Source organism: Sinocyclocheilus anshuiensis, unplaced genomic scaffold, assembly GCF_001515605.1.
Source record: "Sinocyclocheilus anshuiensis isolate Anshui unplaced genomic scaffold, SAMN03320099.WGS_v1.1 scaffold334, whole genome shotgun sequence".
NCBI lineage: Eukaryota > Metazoa > Chordata > Actinopteri > Cypriniformes > Cyprinidae > Sinocyclocheilus > Sinocyclocheilus anshuiensis.
Window position 1 is genome coordinate 69774 of NW_015546055.1, and position 654 is coordinate 70427.

At 39.3% G+C, this 654-nt stretch overlaps 1 long non-coding RNA gene across 1 annotated transcript in view; it reads left to right on the forward strand.

The window, feature by feature from the left end:
* Window positions 1–578: 578 nt before the first annotated feature.
* LOC107699249 (uncharacterized) overlaps window positions 579–654 on the forward strand; it is a 16909-nt gene continuing 16833 nt past the window's right edge. Inside the window, exon 1 of the long non-coding RNA XR_001635440.1 lies at window positions 579–652. This is a non-coding gene — a long non-coding RNA (uncharacterized LOC107699249). The remainder of the gene's footprint in view (window positions 653–654) is intronic.

Below are 654 nucleotides of genomic sequence, written 5' to 3' on the forward strand. Positions count from 1 at the left end.
ACTTGAATCTTTGTATTTCCTTGGCCACGGTCAATACAATTATTATAAGTAAGCTATTATAGTAATTATTATAAGTAAGCTACGAGCTAGGTAGCAAGGGATCTATGGCAAAAGGTTTTAACCTTAAAATTATATGACACCAAACAATGATTCTTTATAAATGAAACATGAATTTTATTGGCTATTCTAGATTACATCAAAACTAAGCTAAAACACACATACACACAAACATACAGTTTCTTAGAATGAGAGTTGACGGAGTTGCATGAAGTTTCAAAGTTCTAACTCGTTTTCACGAGTGATTTAAATTCACCTGAGAGAATTCACAAAGCAGAGGTTTGTCTTAAGTTTACTGCTTAAATTAGCTCGACACCAGTTCAGCAGAGATAAGATTTTGTTCGTTTACTTGCGTTTTGCTTTGGGTGACAGCTGAAAAGCTGAGATGATTTCCCGTTACTGACGCAGGCTTCCTGGATGGCTGCTGGAGGGAAATTCCGTTGCTGATTGGTTGGTCGCTTTGGCGCCGGAATGACGTTTGGATGACGTCCTTTGGAGAAGCCCTCGTGGGATTGGTTGGTTGCCGGGTTACAGAAGAGGCTTGAGCAGTCCTGCTAAAAGGTCTGAGTTTGCAAGACTTTTAGTTCTTTGAAGAGT